The 24,818-nt window shown below is 36.8% G+C and overlaps 1 pseudogene; it reads left to right on the top strand.

The window, feature by feature from the left end:
• Nucleotides 1-3,451: 3,451 nt before the first annotated feature.
• LOC141562178 (small ribosomal subunit protein eS26 pseudogene) lies at nt 3,452-10,269 on the top strand (annotated as a pseudogene).
• The last annotated feature ends 14,549 nt before the right edge of the window (nt 10,270-24,818 follow it).

The raw sequence follows: 24,818 nt of genomic DNA, 5'->3' as shown, positions 1-24,818 counted from the left end.
GAGCACCGAGGTGGGGGTGGAGCTCCTGGGCTCACTTTTCAAATAGGTCACCTTTCTTCACATGTCTCAGGTTTCTTGTCTGCAAAAGTGAAGGGCTGGATCTCAAATGGAAAGGGATCAGGGATCTTTGTCAGGGAAAAATCCTGACTCTGTCACTAATTCATTATAGGAGGAAAAGAGCACAGAGCGTAGAGTCATGAGACTTGCAAATCTTGCTTAGACACTTAAAACCTCTGTCAGCTTAGGTAAGTCATTTAGCCTGTTTGGTCCTCAGTTTCCTCATCTGAAAAATAGTGTTGTTATAAAAGACTGGAATAGATGATGTCTCAGGTTCCTTCTGGATCTATGATATTATGACCTCACTTGGTTTTCCAATTATATTATCTGTAAAATAGGTATCAAAACACTTGAACTACTTCCTTCACGAAGTTGTAAGGAAAGTATTTTGTAAATCCTAAAATACTTGTTGAAAATTATCTTTGCTTATATTTTGAAAATAAAAAGATATCATTTAAGAAAATACATTGTCTTAGGATGGAAAATTTTCTCAAGTGTAATCTATATTTAAATAGGAAGATTAAACATAATAACAAGCTCCCTCCATCACATATCTATTGGAATTGGCCTGAGTCACCTCATCCAACACAATATATTAATCAGAGAATCATTCCAAGATTGTCTCTGTCCCAAGGATGGTCTCCTATCACCAAATGCCAGCCTCGTTTGATTTGTTTTGGAAGCTAGCAGTCCAACCCCCTCATCCCAGTCTGCAAAGGGGAAGTGATTTCCCTATGACTTCACAGTTTCTGAGAAGAGACTTGAATTCAGGTTCTTTGCTTTCAATTCCAGGGTGAACAAATAGTTGGAAATTTCCATTTTGGTCTGTTATCCTGTGAAGCAAGGCATCTTGCTAGCTTGGAGCTGGTTAGACATTGGCTCTGGATATTGTCTCTTTGGAGCCTTCAGAGAGCTACTTTGGAAGAATGGCACATGGGCCTTTTGAATTTCCCTTTGAGGCCTTGGGACACATGATTGTGGGAGCTTGTTTTACTTTGATTCAGGTAACATGGTGGAAAACTATCTTGTCTTTCATTTGATACAGTGATTAGGCAGTAGGTTGACACAGTATTGCTTTCCTCCAAGCCATTGCTAAGAATCCTACTTTATGTCCAAGGCCACAGGGGAATCAACTTCAGTCCAAACAATCTCCCCCTTGGATTGTCTGCAAGCAGGTTTATTGGTTCAGGCATTTTGACTGAGATGATTAGTGGAATCTGATAACTAATGGACTTTTATGAAAATGATAATATTGAGCTACAAAATGTAAAAGCTCTAAAAATTCAAATTATTTCAAAAGGTAGAAAGAGCATCAGAAGGTCATTGGGAATCTAGTCTCCTGATGTAGGAAGGCTGGGATGTCTAATTAGTATTTTCCCCTGAATACTATATGAGAAGAAATGGATGGGCACTAAAGCAAAAAGTACTGAAGTGAATCCTCCCTACTCAAAAAAGCTTCCTTCAGGCTTTTTAGATATTAACTTAGATGACCAAAAAATTATAAAGTTGTAGAATTATCTATCTAGAATAGTCATACTTAATACACACATGTGTGTATATATGCATGCACATACACATATACACATACAAATAATCCTGGGGCAGCTAAATTTGCTCAATTTTATTTTCTTTTTTAATTTTATTTTTTATTATAGCTTTTTATATACAAAACATATGCATGGGTAATTTTTCAACACTGACCCTTACAAAGACTTCTATTCCAACTTTTCCCCTCTTTCCCCCCACCCTCTCCCATAGACGGCAGGTAGTCCCATACATGTTAAATATGTTAAAAGTATATGTTAAATGCAAGATATGTATACATATTCATACAATTATCTTGTTGCACAAGAAAGATTGGATTTAGAAAGAAGGTAAAAAATAACCTGAGAAGAAAAAAAAAAAACAAAAATGCAAGCAAACATTAACAGAAAGAGTATAAATGCTATGTTGTGGTCCATTCTCATTTTCCAGTGTTCTTTCTCTGCTCATTACAAATCAATTGGAACTGAATTAGATCTTCTCTTTGGTGAAAATATCCATTTCCATCAGAATACATCCTCATACAGTATCATTGTTGAAGTGTATAATGATCTCTTGGTTCTGCTCATTTCGCTCAGCATCAGTTGATGTAAGTCTCTCCAAGCCTCTCTGTATTCATTCTGCTGGTCATTTCTTACTGAACAATAATATTCCATAACATTCATATACCACAATTTAGTTAGCCATTTTACAATTAATGAGCTTCCATTCAATTTCCAGTTTCTAGTCATTTCAAAAAGGGCTGCCACAAACATTTTGGCACATACAGATCCCTTTCCCTCCTTTAAGATCTCTTTAGGATATAATCCTAGTAGAAACATTGTTGGGTCAAAGGGAGCGCAGAGTTTGATAACTTTTTGAGCATAGTTCCAGATTGCTCTCCAGAATGATTGCATCTATTCACAATTCCACCAACAATGCATCAGTGTCCCAGTTTTCCCACAGCCCCTCCAACATTCCACATTATCTTTCCCTGTCATCTTAGCCAATCTGACAGGTGTGTAGTGGTATCTCAGAGTTGTCTTAATTTGCACTTTTCTGATAAACAATGATTTGGAATACCTTTTCACATGACTAGAAATAGTTTCAATTTCTTCATCCGAAAATTGTCTGTTCATATACTTTGACCATTTATCAAATGGTCAAATTTATATTCTTGAATATGCATATTTATAGGCCCCTCATTTTATAGTAGGTCAGCTAGGTGATTGAGTGGATAGAACACTGGGCCTAGAGTCAAGAAGATTCATCCTCTGAGTTCAAATTTGGCTTCTTGACACAGTGTTACCCTGAGCAAAGCATTTAATCCTGTTTGCTTCGGTTTTCTCATATGCAAAATGATCTGGAGAAGAAAATGGTAAATCACTCCAGTATCTTTACCAAGAAAACCCCAACTGGGGTCATGAAAAGTTGGACATACTTGAAAAGCACTCAACAACCCATATAATTCTATATCTAATGTATATCTCATATCCTACATACAACTCTAACTCTTTAATCATGTCTCTTTCTTGTTCTTTATATGCTAAAACGTTTTATCTCTAACACTATATCATTGGCTATCTCTGTATGAACACTACTGAGAGACCCTTGAGCTTTGGGGACTATGTAGTAACATCTCCATTAACTAACACTACTATCATCATCATCATCAAATTACCATGAACCCTTCCCTAGTGCCCCTAGGCTGAAAGCGATCTCCCCATTTTTGCATTTTTTATAACACTTTGTCTGCTCTTCTCACATTAAGCCTTTAATTATACTTATTTGTACATATCTCTCCCTCTTGTTAGATCATAAGCTCCTTGAGAACACTGACTACCTCCCCTGTGTCTCACATAGAATCTTGAGCATGTCTTGCCATGCTCAAAGAATTTGTCAGTTATCTGCCAACCTATTGGAGATGAAACTCTCCATATTTGGTGAGATTGATGCTCAGCCAGCTGATGCTGGGACCAAGGCTTCAGATTGGTAAAAACTGGGAGAACTCACTCCTTGCTAGCATAACCATCAAAAAACCAAGGTCACCTCCATACCATGATAAATATAAAACTTTGAAGAGCTGACCTTGAACAGAGTAAGAACTTAACAAGTGTTTGCTTAATTTAATTAAATATTAATTGTGCTGTGAGTACTTGGTTGAAGAGGAACTAAGTGGGGCATTGGACAAACTGCAGCATTTCTAAAACCTGTGTTAAATCGGTCATTTTATCTGTACTTTGGGGATATGACAATATTATGCACCCCAATAAGGGAACACTAATTTCTACCTCCTTTGGAATGAACTGGGGGTACATCTGTGCAACCATGTGTATCTTCCTTCCCCCCAAGGGCCTATGAATTACAAGCTGTGGAGAGAACTGAGCTATTGGTATGAAAGGCAGAAAGCTGATTTAGGAAAAGATCTAAATTACATTGAAAAAAGATTCCCCCTGCTGCTCTGAACAGTCAAATACCCCCAGCTTGATGGAATAGTCTTGTTATTAAAAATGCATTTTTAAAAATGAAATCGAAAGCAAATCCCTTCAAATAAGATTTCAGTCTTGTCTTAAATCCTGGGGTTTATTTGGAAGTTTCATCTTCTAAAGGCTCTTCACAGAGAAATACTGAAAAGACCCCAACCCATAATTTGCTGGGCCAAGGCTATGATGACATGGGAGGCTCGAAGGATATATAGAGGTGTGCCATCCTACAACTTGAACCCCTTTTCAGTAGAACTTTTCTTATTACAGTGTGATCCTGTCCTTCCCGCCATGGCTACTCAGATAAGAATGCTGCCTGCCATTTTCTCCCTTATCCAAAGGAACTCATTTCTCTATGGATTGAGCTTCAGCACAAACCATAAGCTTTCAAAATCAGTTTCTTTCTTGTTTCCCTCATTTGTGGATATGAATTAATGTTGAGTAATAGCAACTATCATTTTAGGGTTTACAAGGAATTTTCTCCACAACCTCTCCTAGGAAGTAGGTGTTCTCATTTCATATGTTAAATTAGTTCCCCTTGGTTTACACAGCTAGCAGGTATGTCCTAACTAGCTGGTATTCTTATGTGCTTTCCCTTATAATAATATGTTGTTTTTCCTATGACATCCCATATACTTGTCTCCCTATCTACCCAATTCTCTCCCTCCTCTTGTAGCCCCCTTTTCTTTTTTCTTTATTTCTTTTTTTAATTTATGGAATAAAACTTAAATTTCCATACCATAATACAATAAAAAAAGATTGCATATGAAACCACACATCCACTACATACAACTTGCTATTTCTTTTAAATACACAATGAAGTTATCATGTAAATTCCCTTCCCTTCCTTTTTCTTCCCTCACCTCCCCCATCCTACCCTAGAGATGGCTACCATAGAAACAAATAGGTATATATGTAAAATTATTCTATACATTCTATCAGTCTTTCTCTGGATGCAGATAGAGTCTGTTTTCATGTGTTCTTTAAAACTAATGTAGGTATTTTTCTTTCATTTAAATTTTTTACAATTTACATATTTTGTTATGAAATTACTCATCAAGTATGAATAGACTAAAATGTTCATTTTAGTATACAGAGAAAATCAAGGAGGACAGTATTCAAAACCATGAATTTGTTTTATAAATTTCTCTTGTTGTAATTCATTTTTAACAATGTAGTAACAATATTGCCTAGTTTGTGGCTGTCCCCTCCTTTGAACTGCCATGTTTCTTCTGTATGCTTTTTGTTTTATGTATGCTTTCCCCCCCTGTTCCTTTTGATATTTCTACTACCAGCTGTTAATTCCTCCAGGGTCCATCCCCTTAGAAGTAGTCCTCCCTTGTAGGTAAAGATAAGCAAAACAATTTACCATCTTGGTCATATCTGCTAATGTATATCTCACATTGTAACTCTAATCAATCATTTCTTTTCCAAGAAGTTCTCCATGACTCTTCTGAATTAAGACCTTCTTTCTCCAAAAACTCTTTCTCAATTAAAGAAGAAGCCTCTTTATCTCCCACAGAATTAGGACCCTTCATCAGCTACTTCTCCCTAATGGAAGATCAGAAGCAAGCAAAGTGCAGCAATGGAAAGCAAAAATATCACCAACATTTACTTCACCTTGATTACAGCACTAGGAACCTTCCTGTGCTAATGTTCAATGAAACTTTCCTTGGCTCATGCCTTTGAAACTGGAATAAACTGGGGTTAGGGCAAATAAGAGGAGGGTCATTGCACACAGCAGGTAACAAATTTATGGAACTTATTACCTCAGAAGGTGGTACTGGCAGCAAACATAAATGGATTCCAAGAGGGTTAGAGCAATTGGGGAATCAGAGAGCTGTACATGGCTATTCAGAGAATGGAAAAGTAACTTAACCTTTAAGGTGATGTCAGGACCTACAACTACAGCTCCCTGCAGGATGGTCCCTAGGGCTTCTGTTAGCAATAAAATATATGACTGGCTGGATCATGGTCTAATCAGCAGTTTTTGTGTACTCTTTGTCACTTTAGCACATGCATACACAGAATTGTGAACTTTTCTTCTATCTATAGATCTGATAAGCATTTCCCCCATACTTCTCTAACTTGCTTATTATGTGACTTTTTATAGCTAAGTCTAATATCCATTTGGAGCTTTGCTGCAATGAGGTATTATGTCTAAATCTAATTTCTTTCATGCTGTTGTCCAATTTTTCCAATATTTTTGGTCAAAGAGCGAATATTTAAAATGAAAAAGTTTTCCATAAATAAATCCAACAAAGACTAAAAAAGAAACAATTAATTGGGGAAAAAAATCTTGTTAACAGGTTTCTCCAATAAAAGTCTCATGAATATATAAAAATGGATTCAAATTTACAAAAATAAGAGTCATTTCCTACCTGATAAATGGTTTTCCATAGAAGAATCTATAATCATATAAAAATGCTGAAAATCATTAGAGGAATGAAAATTAAAGCAATTCTAAGATTCTGTCTCATGCCCATCAGATAAGCAAATATGACAAAAAGGAAAAATGAGAAATGTTGGGAGAATTATGGGAAAACAAGCATAATGATGGTCTTTTGGTAAATATGTGAGTAGATATAATCATTCTGGAAAATAACTTAGAATTATCTAACAAAAATTGTTACTAAATAGTACATACCCTTTTGACCTAGCTATCCAATTGCTGGGCCTATATCAAAAAGTGATCAAAGCAATAGAAAAAGATCTTGTATGGACAAATATATTTATAGCAATTATTTTTATTTTCACAAAGAATGGTAAGTAAAGGGCTGCCCTCGATGAAGACAAGACTTGATAAATTTTTGTATACCAATGTGACGAAATACTATTATGCTATATGAAATGAAGAAACATTTCAAAGAGACATGCAAAGCATATGAACGGATTCAGAGGTTATGGATGAAATGAGTAGAACAATTTAACAAAGAAACAATTTTGCTCTGATAACAATATTATAAAAATGAACAATTTTGAGGACTTTCCTAAATTGGTAAAGAAAGAAATAAGCAGAAACAGAACAATTTACACAGTAACAACATCATAAAGATAGTTAGCTTTGAAAAATGTAAAAAAATCAATTAAATGACTACCAGTGATTGCTAAGGACCAATAATAAAACATACTATCTTCCTTCTGACCAAAAGGTGATAGAATTAGTGTATAAAATGAGAGAGATAAATTTGAACACAGCCAACGAGTGAATTTGTTTTGCTTGACTATGCATATTTCTTACAAAGCATTTTTTTTTAATTTTTTTAATGGGATGGGGAATAGGAGGTAGAAAAATAGATTTCTGTTAATTAAAATAAATAAAGTTCTTAAAAATTTAAAGAATCTTAGAACTAGACCTGTATTCTGGCCCAACCTCCTGCCATTTCAATAAACTCTTTCTATAGAGTTAGAACAACAGAAGCATCAGCAGCAACAGCAGCAGCAACATCAAGCATTTAGCTTGCAAAGCAAGTTTGCAAAGCACTTTACAAAATATTTTCTGTTTGTCAGTTAATCATGTCTAAATCTTCACCATTCCATTTGAGGATTTCTTGGCAAAGATATTGGAGTGGTTTCCCTCTCTAAAAACATTCAGGAAAACACTCCCTGCTGGTCTGTGACCTTCACTTGGATCTAAGGTCCCTTCCAATTTCAGACTTTATATCTTAGACTGCAAGGCAGCATAATCCATGCAATCTGAGCATTTTGTATGGTGCCTACTACATGGGAGTTTCCAGGGAATATGAATAACAATTACATACTCATAATTTCAGAAGTGGATAGCATCTCAGAAGGCTTCTAGTCCAATCCATATGTGCAGAGGAGTTCCCTCTACAATGTATTTGACAAATGCTTGATCAGCTTTTGTTGGGAGCTCTCCAATGAGAAGAAATCCGTCATCTCTGTGGTTAACTCTTTATGGTCATATATGGAATAGAGCTAATTGTTCAGAAGTTTTTCTTTTCATGAATTATAAATTTGTCCCTTTGTTATCTCCACACATTTTTCTGCACCCAGGATATGATGATGATGACGTATTATTGATTTCTAGGAATAACTTTGCTATCTGATTTAAAGAAAACCAGATAATAACAATCCCTGACTTTCTGACCATATAAGGCGAATCCCACTGATGTAGAAATCAGAAGATCCATAGTTGAATATATCAAAACCCTCATGGACACCATTCAGGGACATGAAAGATGAAGTTTGGCCTTCATCCAGAGAACATGATATCAATAGTCTTTCCTCTGTTCCATTTCTTTTTGCTGGGTTATCTTCACAATGATTTATGTGGCAGAATGCTACAGAGAAGTGTGGATTTATAGCCATTTCCCTGGGAGATTTGAATACCTCCAGCTCCATTGTTGAGCCTAGCACCGTGGACAATGCCTGCCTGATACTTTAGAGGCTGCAGATCCATCAAACTGATGCCCAACATCCCTGAGGTTGCTGGAAGGATTTCTGCTTGGTCGCTGTGAATCCATAGTGTCCTGCTCTGAGAAGCAGGGTGCAAAGAAAATTATGAAGGAAGCTCTTTCTAACTTGCTTAGGTCGATTATCTATCAGGAGTAGGGTCAAGTGAAAAGAGCAATGGAAAGAATAATGGATCATAGATTTAGAATTAGAAAGTACTTTAGAGATCACCTAGTCTCCCTTTAGGAAACTTAAGTCCTAGAGTGGTGAGATGATTTGAAATGTATTCAACTTCCCATAGATAATAGGATCATGACTGAGATTTGAAGCTGGGTCCTTTGGATTCCAAATCCAATATACTAAGTTGTCTTTATGCCCCTCTCTGCTCCTGGCTCTGAAACTTTAGCTATGTTACTTCACCTCTCAAAGTAGTTTCTTCCATATATTTTTTCAAAAATGATAATAATCTTAGCCTTTTTTAATCACACTAATGTAATGAAATATACAATAATTGTAAAGTGCCATTGAAATGAAAAGTGTGTGTGTTTAAATTAACATATTCTTTTACATTCTTTACAAATGTTGCTAGGATTTCCATGGTTCTCTTGTTGAAGAATTGAGAGCTATGAAGATTTTTTTTCCTACTAAGAACAGTTTAAATTATAATCATCCATTATAATTTTTAACTTGATCATTTTCCTTTTGCTTATAGCTTATCAATAGAGTCCACTATTCATTACTCTGTACAAACTAAGCTTTAGATCTCTACCATATGCAATGAAAAATGAGGTCTAGAATGAACCTTCTATCTTAATGCATCTTGGTCCATGAGATCATAGATTTAGACCTGAATGGACTTAGGAGTTAATTTATTCTACCCCTCATTTTATTTTTATGAAATAACTTTATGATGTTCTTTTAAAAAGTTGCTGTCACTTTTCATCGACCTCACTCCAAAAAAAATATTCTATTTTTAGAAAGAAGTAAAATCAATAAAAATGGATCAATGTATGTCCATGTCTGACAACATATGCCTCAATTTGTACTTAGAGTCTACTTAGAGTCTATCACCTCTCTTCAGGGAGGAAGGAGACGTCTTTCTCTGTCAATATTTTGAAGTCACTTTTGGTCACTGCATAAGAGTTTTGATGCCAAACTATCACTGCTAGGTATGTACCCTAAGGACCCAGAAACAAGGATCTCATACATACCAAAATATTCAGAAAAGTACCTTTTTGTGGTACAAAGTACTGGAAACAAAACAAATACCCATTATTAAAGAAGAGTGAAACACATTTTGGTAAATGAATGGAATGGTATGTTACTGCATCTTTAGAAATGATGAATATTAAGAATTTAGAGAAGCTCCTTTTTCGGCTCCCAGCTTACATGTGACCAAGAAGAGGAGAAATAACGGACGCTCCAAGAAGGGCCGCGGCCACGTGCAGCCTGTCCGCTGCACCAACTGTGCCAGCTGCGTTCCCAAGGATAAGGCCATCAAGAAATTCATGATCCGCAACATCGTGGAAGCAGCGGCCGTCAGGGACATCTCCGAGGCCAGCGTTTTCGACTCCTATGTGCTGCCCAAACTGTACGTGAAGATACCACAGCAAGGTAGTGAGGAACCGCTCCCGGGAGGCACACAAGGATCGGACTCCCCCGCCCCGCTTCAGACCTGCTGGTGCTGCCCCCAGACCCCCTCCAAGCCCATATAAAGAGCTGTCTGCCCATCAACATTCCTGAACCAATCAGAGGAAAATAAAATGGCTGGTCTATCCTAAAAAAAATTTAGAGAAGCATGAGAATATATTGATTCAGAACAAAATAAGCAAAATAAGAATATAATAAACACAATGAAAACAACATATATAGGAAGAAAACAACCCTGGAAACTAAACTCTGCATAATTATGAACGACCATGTTCTTTTTAAAAAAAATTTTATTTATAAATTTTTTTGACAATATATATGCATGAGTAATTTTTTATAACATTATCCCTTGTATTCATTTTTCCAAATTATCCCCCCCTCCCTCTACTCCCTCCCCCCGATGACAGGCAATCCCATACATTTTACATGTGTTACAGTATAACCTAGATACAATATGTGTGTGTAAATACCATTTTCTTGTTGCACATTAATTATTAGATTCCGAAGGTAGATAGACAGTAGTGCTAACAATCTACATTCACTTCCCAGTATTCCTTCTCTGGGTGTAGTTGTTTCTGTCCATCATTGATCAACTGGAAGTGAGTTGGATCTTCTTTTTTTTTTTTTTTCTTTTTTAATTTTTTATTTTATTTTATAATTATAACATTTTTTGACAGTACATATGCATGGGTAATTTTTTACAACATTATCCCTTGCACTTACTTCTATTCAGATTTTTTCCCTTCCTCCCCCAACCCCCTCCCCCAGATGGCAAGCAGTCTTATATATGTTAAATATATTACAGTATAATTTAGATACAATATATGTGTGTAGAACCGAATTTTTTGTTGCACAGGAAGAATTGGATTCAGAAGGTAAAAATAACAGTTTACATTCATTTCCCAGTGTTCCCTTTCTGGATGTAGCTGGTTCTGTCCATCATTAATCAATTGGAATTGGATTAGCTCTTCTCTATGTTGAAGAAATCCACTTCCATCAACATAAATCCTCGTACAGTATCATTGTTGAAGTGTATAATGATCTTCTGGTTCTGCTCGTTTCACTCAGCATCAGTTGATGTAAGTCTCTCCAAGCCTCTCTGTATTTCTCCTGTTGGTTATTTCTTATAGAACAATAATATTCCATAACATTCATATACCATAGTTTACCCAACCATTCTCCAATTGATGGACATCCATTCATCTTCCAGCTTCTAGCCACTATGAAAAGGGCTGCCACAAACATTTTGGCAAATACAGGACCCTTTCCCTTCTCTAGTAGTTCCTTGGGGTATAAGCCCAGTAGTAGTATGGCTGGGTCAAAGGGTATGCACATTTTGATAACTTTTTGGGCATAATTCCAGATTGCTCTCCAGAATGGTTGGATTCTTTCACAACTCCACCAACAATGCATCAGTGTCCCAGTTTTCCCACAGCCCCTCCAACATTCATCGTTATTTGTTCCTGTCATCTTAGCCAATCTGACAGGTGTGTAATGATACCTCAGAGTTGTCTTAATTTGCATTTCTCTGATCAATAGTGATTTGGAACACTCTTTCATATGAGTGGAAATAGTTTTAATTTCATCATCTGAAAATTGTCTGTTCATATCCTTTGACCATTTATCAATTGGAGAATGGCTTGATTTCTTATAAATTAAAGTCAATTCTCTGTATATTTTGGAGATGAGGCCTTTCTCAGAACCTTTAACTGTAAAAATTTTTTCCCAATTTGTTACTTCCCTTCTAATCTTGTTTGCATTAGTTTTGTTTGTGCAGAAACTTTTTAATTTGGTGTAATCAAAATGTTCTATTTTGTGATCAATAATGGTCTCTAGTTCTCCCTTGGACACAAACTCCTTCATCCTCCACAAGTCTGAGAGGTAAACCATCCCATGTTCCTCCAATTTATTTATGATTTCGTTCTTTATGCCTAAATCTTAGACCCATTTTGATCTAATCTTAGTATGTGGTGTTAAATGTGGGTCCATGCCTAGTTTCTGCCATACTAATTTCCAGTTTTCCCAGCAGTTTTTGTCAAATAATGAATTCTTATCCCAAAATTTGGGATCTTTGGGTTTGTCAAAGATTAGATTGCTATTTTTATTCACTATCTTGCCCTGTAAACCTAACCTATGCCACTGATCAACTAGTCTATTTCTTAGCCAATACCAAATGGTTTTGGTGATTGTTGCTTTATAATATAGCTTTAAATCAGGTACACTTAGACCACCTTCCTCTGACTTTTTTTTCATTAGTTCCCTTGCAATTCTCGACCTTTTATTCTTCCATATGAATTTTGTTGTTATTTTTTCTAGGTCATTAAAATAGTTTCTTGGGAGTCTGATTGGTATAGCACTAAATAAATAGATTAGTTTGGGGAGTATTGTCATCTTTATTATATTCCCTCGGCCTATCCAAGAACACTGAATGTCTTTCCAATTATTTAAATCTGACTTTATTTTTGTGGCAAGTGTTTTGTAATTTTGCTCATATAACTCTCCTTTGGTAGATATATTCCCAAATATTTGATACTATCGACTGTTATTTTGAATGGAATTTCTCTTTATATCTCTTGCTGTTGGATTGTGTTGGTAATGTATAAAAATCCTGAGGATTTATGTGGATTTATTTTGTATCCTGCGACTTTGCTAAAATTCTGAATTATTTCTAATAGCTTTTTAGCAGAGTCTTTGGGGTTCTCTATGTATACCATCATGTCATCTGCGAAAAGTGACAATTTGATTTCTTCATTTCCTACTCTATTTCCTTGGATCTCTTTCTCGGCTCTTATTGCCAAGGCTAGAGTTTCTAGTACTATATTGAATAGTAATGGTGATAGTGGGCAACCTTGTTTCACTCCTGATCTTACAGGGAAAGGTTCTAGTTTATCACCATTACATATGATGTTTACTGAAGGTTTTAAATATATGCTCCTTATTATTTTAAGGAATAGTCCATTTATTCCTATACTCTCAAGCGTTTTTAGTAGGAATGGATGTTGGATTTTATCAAATGCCTTTTCTGCATCTATTGAGATGATCATATGGTTTTTATTAATTTGATTATTAATATGGTCAATTATACTAATAGTTTTCCTAATATTAAACCAGCCCTGCATTCCTGGTATAAATCCCACTTGGTCATAATGTATTATCCTGGGGATGATTTTCTGAAGTCTATTTGCTAATATCTTATTTAAGATTTTAGCATCAATATTCATTAAGGAAATTGGTCTATAGTTTTCTTTCTCAGTTTTTGATCTACCTGGTTTAGGTATCAGTACCATGTCTGTGTCATAGAAGGAATTTGGTAGGACTCCTTCAATCCCTATTTTTTCAAATAGTTTACATAGCATTGGAGTTAGTTGTTCTTTAAATGTTTGGTAGAATTCACCTGTAAATCCATCTGGTCCTGGGGACTTTTTCTTAGGAAGTTGGTTAATAGCTTGGTCTATTTCTTTTTCTGAGATGGGACTATTTAGACTACTTACTTCTTCCTCTGTTAATCTGGGCAAGCTATATTTTTGAAGGTATTCTTCCATTTCATTTAAGTTATCGAATTTATCGGCATAAAGTTGAGCAAAGTAGCTCCTAAGTATTGTTCTAATTTCCTCTTCATTAGTGGTGAGTTCACCCTTTTCATTTTCAAGACTATCAATTTGCTTTTTCTCTTTCCTTTTTTTAATCAGGTTTACTAAGGGTTTGTCTATTTTGTTGGTTTTTTCATAAAACCAACTCTTAGTTTTATTAATTAATTCAATAGTTTTTTTACTTTCAATTTTATTAATCTCACCTTTTATTTTTTGAATTTCAAGTTTTGTGTTTGTCTGGGGGTTTTTAATTTGTTCCTTTTCTAGCAATTTTAGTTGTAAACCCAATTCGTTGGCCCTCTCTTTCTCTATTTTATGCAAGTAGGCCTGTAGAGATATAAAACTTCCCCTTATTACTGCTTTGGCTGTATCCCACACATTTTGGTAGGATGTCTCATTATTGTCATTTTCTTGGGTGAAGTTATTAATTATGTCTATGATTTGCTGTTTTACCCAATCATTCTTTAGTATAAGATTATTTAGTTTCCAATTATTTTTTGGTCTATTTTCCCCTGGCTTTTTATTAAATGTTATTTTGATTGCATTATGGTCTGAAAAGGATGCATTTACTATTTCTGCCTTACTGCATTTGACTTTGAGGTTTTTATGCCCTAGTATATGATCAATTTTTGAATAGGTTCCATGAACTGCTGAGAAGAAAGTATATTCCTTTCTGTCTCCATTTAGCTTTCGCCAAAGATCTATCATATCAAACTTTTCTAGTATTCTATTTACCTCTTTGACTTCTTTCTTATTTATTTTGTGGTTTGATTTATCTAATTCTGAGAGTGCAAGGTTGAGATCTCCCGCTATTATAGTTTTGCTATCTATTTCCTCTTGCAGCTCTCTTAATTTCTCTTTTAAGAATTTAGATGCTGCACCACTTGGTGCATACATGTTTAATATTGATACTGCTTCACTATTGATGCTTCCCTTTAGCAGGATATAATGCCCTTCCTTATCTCTTTTAATTAGATCAATTTTTGTTTTTGCTTGATCTGAGATGAGGATGGCTACTCCTGCTTTTTTGGTTTTGCCTGAAGCATAATAGATTCTGCTCCACCCTTTTACTTTTACTTTGAATGTCTCATCCTGTTTCAGGTGTGTTTCCTGTAAACAACATATAGTAGGATTCTGACTTTTAATCCAGTCTGCTAACTGCTTCCTCTTTATGAGGCAGTTTGCCCCATTCACATTTATGGTTAGAAGGACTAATTCTATATTGCTTGCCATCCTATTAACCCCTGCTTATGCTTTTCCCCTTTCCTTCCCTTTTACCCTCCTATCCAGTATTAAACTGGTAAACACCACTTGCTTTTCACAGCCCTCCCTTTTTAGGATCCCTCCCCCACCTTAAAGATCCTCCCCTTATTTTACCCCTTTTCCTCGAAATTACTGTATTCCCTTCCCCTTAGCTTACTCCTTCCCTTTCACTTTTCAATGAAGTGGAAGAAGTTTCACCATAAATCGAATATGTCTATTGATATACGCTATGTTCATCTCCCTCCTTTCTTTCTCTCAGATATAATAGGTTACCTTTGCCTCTTCATGAGATGTAGTACCACCACTTTATACTTTTTTATGATATAATCTCCTTTCCACCTCTAGTTTCTAAGACAAATTGTACATATGTTCTTTACATATTTTTTGACAGAATTATAGTTCTCAAGATTTCTTTTTACCTTTTTTAGAAGTCTCTTGAGTTCTGTATTTGAAGATCAAACCTTTTATGTAGGTCTGGTTTTTTCATCAAAAATAGATGGAATTCATTTATTTCGTTAAATGTCCATCTTCTTCCCTGGAAAACGATGCTCATTCTTGCTGGGTAAGTTATTCTTGGCTGCATACCAAGTTCCTTAGCCTTTTGGAATATCATGTTCCAGGCCCTTCGTTCTTTTAATGTGGATGCTGCTAGATCCTGGGTTATCCTTATTGTGGATCCTCCATATCTGAATTGTTTTTTTCTAGCAGCTTCCAATATCTTTTCCTTTGTCTGATGGTTCTTGAACTTGGCCACTATATTTCTTGGCGTTTTGATTTTAGGGTCCCTTTCAGTAGGTGATCAATGAATTTTTTCAATGTCTATTTTACTCTCTGTTTCCAAAACGTCTGGGCAGTTCTCTTTGATAATTTCCTCGAAAATGGTGTCCAAGCTCTTTTTTTCCTCCCATTTTTCAGGGAGTCTGATTATTCTCAAATTGTCTCTCCTGGATCTGTTTTCCAGGTCTGTTGTCTTTCTGGTAAGGTACTTGACAGTCTTTTCAATTGTTTCATTTCTCTGGTTTTGCTTGACTCCCTCTTGGTTTCTCCTTGAGTCATTCATTTCTACTTGTTCCAGTCTAATTTTCAATGATGTATTTTCTTCACTCACTTTTTTTATATCTCTTTGTAATTGTCCAATTGAGTTTTTATCTTCTATGGAATTTTTTTCCATTTTATCCATTTTATTTTTTAGAGAGCTGATTTCTTTTTCCAGCTCTCTAATCCTGTTTTCCTTGGAGTTGTTTACCTTTTCCAGCTCACTAATCCTGTTTTCCTTGGAGTTGTTTACCTTTTCCAGCTCACTAATCTTGTTTCTCAATGATTTGATTTCTATATCCACTCTGTCTTTGAATGCTTGGGATGACTTCTCCAGGCTCTCTTGCCAAGCTTCCCTTACCTTTTCCCATTTCTCTTCCAGCTCTCTTGTGAGAGCCTTTTTGATTTCCTCTATGAGGTTCTTTTGTAATGAGGAGCAGCTTATATCCCTCCCAGGGGATACATCTGGGGACAGTCTGTTCCTAGTCTCCTCAGCATTTGAAGTCTGCTCCCTCTCCACACAGAAGCTGTCAATGGTGAGAGCCCTTTTGAATTTTTTGTTCATTTTGTCAGAGTAGGAATCAAAGAAAACAAATTGACAAGAGAAACAATTGGTCTGTTTTGCGGGGGATGGGGCTGGATGGTATTAATGGGCTTCCTCTACAGACTGGGGGTAGGGCAGCAGAGAGCCACTAACAGAACAGCAATGACTGTACTGAGTCTGCGCTCTGAGGCTCCGAGAACGCACTGAGTCAATCCAGGTGGGGGTTGGGGGTGGCCAGGCTCTGAGAGACGCTGGCTTTCTGGGGTTTTAATCTTCACCTCCGGTGTTTACACCCTCTCCGCTGCTCCTGGCTTGCTGCCAAGATGGAGCATCCACACTGGGGCAAAAGCCCTTTCACAGAAACGGCAGAGATCACACCCCTCCCCCTCTGGTCTTAGCTGTGTGAGCTGCCTGTCTCACTCTGGCTGCCTCCCCTCAGTCTGCGCCCAGTCTGATTGACCCTCCCCCGAGCAAACACAGACCTTTTCTGGCGACTTTCAAGGATGTCTTCTCTTGGTGATTATTTGTGGATTTCTTTCTGGGTCAAGCATTAAGTCAGAGGCTTGTCATGAAGTAAGTTCTGAGAGAAAACGAGGAGCTCAAGCAGCTGTCTGCCTCCATGCCGCCATCTTCAGATGTCGAGTTGGATCTTCTTTATGTTGAAGATTTCCACTTCCATCAGAATATATCCTCATACAGCATTGAAGTGCACAGCGATCTTCTGGTTCTGCTCATTTCACTCAGCATCAGTTGATGTAAGTCTCTCCAAGCCTCTCTGTATTCCTCCTGCTGGTCATTTCTTACAGAGCAATAATATTCCATAACATTCATATACCATAGTTTATCCAACCATTCTCCAATTGATGGACATCCATTCATCTTCCAGTTTCTAGCCACTACAAGAAGAGCTGCCACAAACATTTTGGCACATATTGGTCCCTTTCCCCTCCTTGGTATTTCTTTGGGATATAAGCCCAATAGCAGGAATGCTGGGTCAAAGGGTATGCACAGTTTGATAACTTTTTGGGCATAGTTCCAGATTACTCTCCAGAATGGTTAGATTCTTTCACAACTCCACCAACAATGTATTAGTGTCCCAGTTTTCCCACATCCCCTCCAACATTCATTGTTATTTGTTTCTGTCATCTTAGCCAATCTGACAGGTGTGTAGTGGTATCTCAGAGTAACAACCATGTTCTCAAAGAAAAGATGAAAAATTATATTTCTTTTTTGCAGGGGATAGGGATCGTGAATATACAATATTACACATATTGACAACCTATCATTGATGGGTTGGTTAGTTTCTTTGCTGAATTCTTTTCTTTCTCTAACCCCACTGGATTAGAAAATAGGGAGAGATATAGTCACAAATTATCATGTTATAAAAACAAAAGATATCAAAAATAGTTCTGATGTCTTTTAGTGTTATTTTTATTTACATTATTGCCATGATTGTTTTTATTTATCTTTTGTTACCATTGGATTTCCAAGTTGTCCTTTCTATTTATTCTATTGTTCTTCTATTTCTATTATTTTCTATTATTCTCTTTCTGGTTACTTTGTTCTGTACCAATTCACAAAAGTCTCCCAACATTTCCCTAAATTCTTCATATTCATAGTTACAATATGTTCATGAGTTATAATTTGTTGTCATTCTCCAATGGATAGTCCATTTTGTTTCTAGTTCTTTGCAATCACAAAAATGTTTCTGTAATTATTTTTGTCTGAGAACTTTCACTTTTGTTTTTTACTCCCTTGGAGTGTTTGCCTAGGCATTGGTAGGCTAAGAATATGTTCAGATTGGAATTTTTTCTGGGTAGAAATCTAAGTTGTTTCCATAATGAATGGAATATAATCATACAGTATAATTTTTTTCAATCTGATCATTTTTCTTTTGATTATAGCTTATCAATAGAGTCCACTATTCATTCCTCTGTACAAACTAAGCTTTATATCTCTATTAAATGCAGAGAGAGAGAGAGAGAGAGAGAGAAGAGAGAAGAGAGAAGAGAGAAGAGAGAAGAGAGAAGAGAGAAGAGAGAAGAGAGAAGAGAGAAGAGAGAAGAGAGAAGAGAGAAGAGAGAAGAGAGAAGAGAGAAGAAAGAAGAGAGAGAAAGGGAGGAAGGGAGGGAGGAAGGAAAGGAGGAGAGAGAGGGAGAGAGAAGGAGGGAGGGAGATGAAGAGGGAGGAAGGGAAAAATGAGGTCTAGAATGAACCTTCTCTTTCTCTAATAAATCTTGGTCCATGAGATTAAGAATTAGAGCTGAAATGGACTTAGGAGTTAAATTATTCTACCCCTCATTTTATTTTTATGAAATAACTTAATGATTTTTTTTTTTTGCTGAGGCAATTGGAGTTAATTGACTTATCCAGGGTCACACAGCTAGGAAGTGTTAAGTGTCCAATATCAGATTTGAATTTAGGACCTCCTGACTTCAGGGCTGGTGCTCTATTCACTGTACTACCTAGATGCTCCCATAATGTTCTTTTAAAAACACAGATCACAACTCTACCAACAATGCATTAGTGTATCTTTTTATATGTGTCCTTTAGCATTAAACATTTCTATTTTTTTTTTTGCCATCTTTGCAAATGTGATGCAATACTCTCATTTTATTTACTGGAGACATCAAAATCAGAATGGAGGGAACTTTTCTACTTTGCAGACTGTTTCATGCCTTCAACTTTCTGAGATGACATAGGGGCTGGCTAATGTATGATTGGCATAAAGAACCTTTCATACTTCTCCCAAACTTCACTCCCTGATCCTTTCTAGTTCTAATCACATGCTAAAAATCAATCTACTTACCACAGCTCTGTCCTGGGGGAAGAAGGAGAAGGAAAACCCAGAGGGAAAAAAAGCATCTCTATCTGTCTGTCTCTATATGTCTTTCTATCTTTGTTCTCCTTTTCCTTCCCTTCCTCTTTCCATCCCTCCCTCTTTATCTCCTTCCCTCCTTCTCTCCTCCCTCTCTCCTCCTTTCCCTCCTTTCCCTCCTTCCCTTCCTCCCTCTCCCTCTCCCTCTCCCTCTCCCTCTCCCTCTCCCTCTCCCTCTCCCTCTCCCTCTCCCTCTCCCTCTCCCTCTCCCTCTCCTTCTCCCTCTCCCTCTCCCTCTCCCTCTCCCTCTCCCTCTCCCTCTCCCTCTCCCTCTCCCTCTCCCTCTCCCTCTCCCTCTCTCTCTCTCTCTCTCTCTCTCTCTCTCTCTCTCTCTCTCTCTCTCTCTCTCCTTTTCCTAAAACCCTGGAGGTTGGCCACCATCAGCTCAGTTAAGAACAATTAGGACAGAAAAGTCAGGTTTTTATTTCTTCAGACAGAGTTGTTTGATTGAAAGAGGCTGCAATCCCAGAGAGTTAGAGGATTTCTCTGTTTGCCAGTCTATGCTCTCAAAACACAAGATAAAGGGGGAGACTGCCAGGTAAATAAGGGAATGTTTCCATTTGTCCTGGATCTTTGGTACCCTCATTTACTCCTAAGTGGTTAGAAATGACACTAAGAGATGCATGTGGGTTTGAGGTTAGCTGTCATAACAGATGCTGATTAAAATGGAGACAGGAGGTGAGAAAGTCTCCTATCTTCAGGGACAAGTTGAGGTCAGCTAGAACAAATATCACAGATAAAAATGACACATTTCATAACCCAAGTCTAGCTTAGAATTTCACACCCTGAAAATCAAGAGAAAATAACCTAGGTTAGTCTGCCTGATTTCTTCCTAATGAAGTTTCCCATTCAGAAAAATTCCTCTCTTGGTGAAGCTTCTGGCTTGGGGATGAGCAGCACAATACATTCAAATGTATGGATGACCAGAAGGGGGCTGGCTGAATTTAGATAATTCTTATTTATATAGAGCATTATAGTTTATGAACCCTTTTCCTTATAGTATTGTCATGGCATAGGTGTGCATTTATTAATATACCCATTTTATAGATGAAGATTCTGAGACTCAGAGAGGTTGTGATTTATCCAAGGTCATGTAACTAGGAATTGTCAAAACAGGAACTTGAATCCATTCCTTCCAATGCCAAGTTCCTTTTTACCATATTGAGCTGTCTTTCACTAAGATTGATGTGACCCACTTAGTAGAGAAGTTTCTGATGCCCAGGCTGCCATTTGCAGAATTTCCATTGCAAGTGACTTGCACATGTGTCCCTAGACTTCAAAAACAAAGCCAAGACTTGGGTTGGAATCCTAGCTCTGATGCTTACTATCTATATCACTTTGGAAAAAAAAAACCCACTTAGCTTTAATTTATTTCCTTATCTGTATGTCATTGGATAGAAAAGCTTTAAGGTTTCCAGAACACAAAGCAAAAGCCAAAATTCATTATCGTTGTTTTTGTTGCTGGCAGATAATGTATGACAAAGTCAGAAATGTAGACAAGAAGGGTAGAAGATTTTGCTCTCTTCATTTTACTCCAGCTCTTTTTCAACTTCATTTATTTGCCAGTTAGAGAGGATCTTGGAAATGAAGTGGCATCCTGGCCTCCACAGAACTCTAATGGGATTTTTAGAGGCAAGGTTTCCAGAATTGAATTTGGGGCAATGGATACACATCAGGGTTTAAGTGAGAGTTTTCAGGGAATTTTCCAGCTCTAAGTCAGATAGTTGCCTGAGTCCAGAGACTTCATCAAAAGAAAAACTTTTGTTGCCTGACCTCAGCTAGTATGGTGGATTATAACCAAGGGCCTGAACCAAAAGAGCAGCTAGACCTTATACTTACAGATGGGAACTGAGAGACTGGTAGATGGTTCTGTAGAAATGACATCAAGGTGATGGGAGTAGAGAGAAGCTCTTTGAATATAAGTTAAGTGGAGATGTCCAGCAAAGACAATCAAACTCCCAGTAGAAGTGTAGATCCCAGAATAGAAATAGAAGCAATGGAGAGCATAGCAGAAGGTATTTCAGATGGACAGCTTTGAATACACTCTGTTGTATTATATAGGCTTTCTTGAAATGGAGATTTATTGCTATATATTTTGAGTCCTCTCTTATGTTTTGCTGTACACATGGTAATAGTTTTTTCTTCCTAATTTGCATTTAAATTTTAAGGAAATAATCCAAAGAATTAAATGAACAAAAACCACAAAGATATGTGCTGGATTCAAATCCCATAGGTGTGTGACTGTCCATCATTAAAATTTCTGCATAAATATTTACATATCAGAAAACAAAAATCATTATAAATCAGGTTTTTTAATATTTAGAAAGTATAAGTAATGCAGATTAAGTTTTTTTTAATAAAAAAGATATTTAAATCTCTTTAGTTTGGGAAGTTTGAGGTGTCATATCCATGTATATGCCCTGGTCATATGGTTTCTGAGCATGAATATTTTCATTTATGTTCTCTGACCTTCCATGTGTTTACTGGTCATGTATATTCTCTGTATATTTTTCTTCTGTATACTCATTTTATTTGCTCTGTTATTAGATTAAAATCTTTTTATTTTAAACCAGTGAGTCAAACCAGAGTTTGACTGATTGGCAAAAGTAAACAAATAAAAAGGGAAGCATTAGCTATGTTTTAGAATAAATATTGATTCTAGTCTGGAGTATTTCCAGTCTGGTGTAATTTTTCTAGGGGCTCATTGTAAGGGGGAACCTGCAGGTGAGGTAAGTTGGAATAGGTAGTTTCTATGGTATCTTCCACCTCTAAATCCTATGATCTTATAAATATCTAATTCCAAAATTCTTTTCAGGTCTAAATCCTATGATCTTATCTTGCATTCTCCAACAAAACTAGAAATCCAACTTAAACCTTAGAGAGTGATTAAGAGCTCCCATCATTCTTTTCAAGCTCCCTTTGGCTTCTGGCCCACCTTAGTAAAGGAGAAAAACACTGTAGGATCTTCCAGAGAAGAAATGAGTTATTCCTTCTTAATTTCATAGAATTGCAGAATGTGAGAACTAAAAGGGACCTTAAAGATAATTTCATTTCATCCCTTGATTTTGTAGATAAGAAAACTGAGGTCCAAAGATAGGGAAATGATTTGTTCAAACACATGAAAGGCGCACATATAAGGAAAGTATTTGGTCAGAGAATATAAATGAAGATGTTCATGCTCAGAAACCCATATGACCAGGGCATATACATGGATATGCCAACTCAGGACTAGACTCCTTTGTCTGATTCTTCTTCACAATTCTAATATATTTGGAACTGCACCCTTTAATTCCTTATTTCATTTTTTTCCACGCTAGATGTGAAGGGATTAGAGGGAAGCAATGTCCCTAGCCCATGAGATCAAGAGATATTTCAGCCAATGGTGTTTGTACAGTTCAGAGGGATGAGGAAAGTAGTCATATCATTAAGGGTTGGGAACCAGTGATTTCTGAATCCTAATGAAAAATAAAAGCATAAAAGGAGTTCCTAAAATCAGTTCAAAGTGACTTCTGGGATCCTCACCTCTCTTATGCATGAAACCTTTTCTCAGAGTACAAATGAATCAGAAACACATGGATTTAAATTGACTTCATCTCCACCCTGGCTGGCCACTGAACTTGGAGATAGGCATCCTTGGCAGTTAAATCTGCTACATCAAACCCCACACTTCACTGCACTTTCTGGTTGGTGGGTGGGGGAGGACTATCCAAAACAGAGTATCTCACTTCAGCAATGATGCCATCAAGTCCAGATTACTTGAACGCTTGAGTAATAGGGACCAGATATCTTAGCATTGAGGGGAGATCAAAGGACCTTGTTCCACAAATTCACAGACTGAACTTCAGAAAATGGAGCAAGAGGTAGAAGTCTGGTTCTTTCAAAAGGGTTTCAGCCAAGAAGGTGGAGGAATTTCTTTCTGCAGGAACCTGATTATTTACTAATGGAATGAATGCACAGGACAGGATGGGACTATCTGGAAAACAATCATAAATTCAGAAGTATTCAGTTAGAATTCTTCTTGGATTCACTTAGTTTGGTTCTTTCATATTGCAGACAAGGAAGCTGAGACCCAAATTTTCTTAGAGCATTCTGCCACATAATAGTATATTTACTCGAATCCATGTCCTGTCATATTTTCCTGTTCTCACTTCCATTAGATTGTAGCTCTTTGAGGACAGGAACTGTGCTATTTTTATTTTTTATCCCAAGTCTCTGAGACAGAAGCAAAGGGAAAAAGAGAGAGTTAGAATATAAATTTTGAAGTGTGGAGGATGAGGGTGCTTATAAAAGATCACTTCAAATTTCTCGGTAAAACCAAAAGCATGTCATAACTAAGAAAAAGAGTAGAGGTTGATGGCTAGGATAAGTTTTGAAATAACTGTCATGGGAAATGATAGAATATCAATAAAAGTTTTGCTTTTTAAAAGTGAAGACACAATTCGGATCAGAGAACATGAATTTATAGTGGAATTAGCAAAGTCTTCACAGTTCTTGGAGACTGGAAAATAGGAGCAGAGAAGGCAACTGATGATAATAACTCTGTTGAGAATTAGCAGAGAATGGACAATGGAAGTTCAAGGGGAGTGATGGCTTGGGAGGGGGGAGCACTATCTCTCTCTGAAGATACTTAACAGTGGGGTCACGATTTAAGAAAGAGCATTCCAGAGCATGCTGGAATGGGAGAACTGGATGAAATGGGGGAACTGGAGATTGTGAGAAGAATGAAGAGCAGCTTCAGAAGGCAGTGACAGAAGTAGGGAGAGAAGTAATAATGGGAGGGAGATTTCAGAGTTGGGATCTTGGGATCTTGGAAATGAAACAATTTCAAGTGAAGATAAGGTATAAAGTGTGGTCACCTCTGTTGGTTAATTTCTGTAGATGAAGGGCATGTATAGTAAGGAGTTTGATTAACTAGAAAGATGGGGTTTTAGAAACTCAAGGACATGAACATTAAAATTTATCTAGACCAATTAATTGTAGGGGTCTGAACAGAGAAAGACTTGAGCTTGAAGTTCAAGTCATTGAAGAAGGTATATTAATCTGGAAGCCAATATATGGAAAGTATCTGAAAGTGAGAAAAATAACTGGAGAGTGTTGGTGACCTTCAAAGGCAGAACAAAGGTCTCCTATGGACATTGGGGTGGCTCAGTAGATAGAGTGCTGGGTATGGAGTCAGGAAGACTCATTTTCCTGAGTTCAAATCTGGCCTCAGAGATTTCCCAGCTGTGTGACTCTGGACAAGTCACTTAATTCTGCCTCAGTTTTCTCCCCTATAAAATGACCTGAAGAATGAAATATCAAAAAATTCCTGAATCTTTGTCAAGAAAACCCAACTGGGGTTATAAAGAATTGTACATGAATGAACAATACCACAAAGGTGT

Source organism: Sminthopsis crassicaudata, chromosome 3 (assembly GCF_048593235.1).
Source record: "Sminthopsis crassicaudata isolate SCR6 chromosome 3, ASM4859323v1, whole genome shotgun sequence".
Lineage (NCBI taxonomy): Eukaryota > Metazoa > Chordata > Mammalia > Dasyuromorphia > Dasyuridae > Sminthopsis > Sminthopsis crassicaudata.
Note: the sequence above shows the minus strand (reverse complement) of the source record. Positions and strands in the feature narration are given on the sequence as shown.